This window comes from Hydra vulgaris, chromosome 02 (genome assembly GCF_038396675.1).
Source record: "Hydra vulgaris chromosome 02, alternate assembly HydraT2T_AEP".
NCBI classification, from domain to species: domain Eukaryota; kingdom Metazoa; phylum Cnidaria; class Hydrozoa; order Anthoathecata; family Hydridae; genus Hydra; species Hydra vulgaris.
In genome coordinates, this window is record NC_088921.1 from 37,083,683 (window position 1) to 37,085,000 (window position 1,318).

A 1,318-nucleotide genomic window follows, 5' to 3' on the forward strand; every position below is an offset into this window, starting at 1 on the left:
AGCTCGTTTCGAACCTGGAACTCCTACCTATAAACCAAGTGCACAAACTACATACTCTATCTATTGTATGAAATTAGTGCGTCACGGCCGCACTAATTACATACAATACATAGGGTATGTAGTTTGTTGTGGAAAAAGAACCAAACCCCAAAACCCATCTATACAGTGCTGCTACCCAGTCTACCCACTCAAGCTGGCACTGCTGCTACAAAAATAAAGCATCAAGATGTACTTTTTGTTGAGTTTATTATACAATAATATAGTTTCCAGTCTTAATATTGTTTAGGCAGTTTTTCTCCGAGTTTTTTCAAAACTAATATGTACTTTTTTGTTTCTTTATTTCCTTATTTTTTTGCCGTTTACATTTAATCATACCGTCAACATACGTAACTACAAATAGCAGGGGAAAGAAGAGGACAAATTGTCTTATCGCCAAGCCCTTTAATATAAACCGTATTACAAAATGATGAAAAATAGAAGTCGTAAAGCCACAGCATATAAAACGTTTTTATAGAGAGTTTATATAAAAAAAAATATATATATATATATAAAAGTCGTAGGTCCTTTACAACCGACTTTAACTAGGATAATCCACTTAAAAAAAAAAAAAATTTTATAGAGTAACAAATAAAGTAAAAGAAATGCAAAAAAATAATTGCAATTGCAATTGCAATTAAATTAAAAATTTATTACAAATAGACAAAATTTAAATACCAAAGTAAAATACTTAATATAATAAGGATATAAATTTTTAAAAAGCATGCTCGCAAATACTCAATTTTCTTTTAAACCAGTATATACCTTATAATATTTGGAGAACATAGTAAAATTTTCATGAAACATAAATTTTTATAAAAAGAGAAACTAAAGCAATTACAATTGACATAATTTTTTCAAAGTCGGCAAAGTTGATAATGACCGACGTTGGTTAGATTTATCAGTACAAACCCGCAAGATTTGTTGCAGATTTGAGTATTGGGAATCAATATATTAAAGAAAACGCAAGACTTATCCCTATAGCATATTGTGCATTTGGCATTTTCGATAATATTCATTTTCACAATTTCGGTTCATTTTCTATTTCGATATTATTCTGGAAAGTCCCATTACGATATTATTCTCTTTTGAGCTATTTTGATTTTAATCTATAAACTATGATTTAAAAATGGAGAAGATACCTAGATAAAAAGGGACATTTTAAGGCTTTGCTTACAGACCTTTTAAAAGCATTTGATTGCATTCCTCATGCTTTGCTTATTGCTAAATTGAACGCATATGGTCTCAGCAGAAACGGATTAAAACTCATTCAATCGTATTT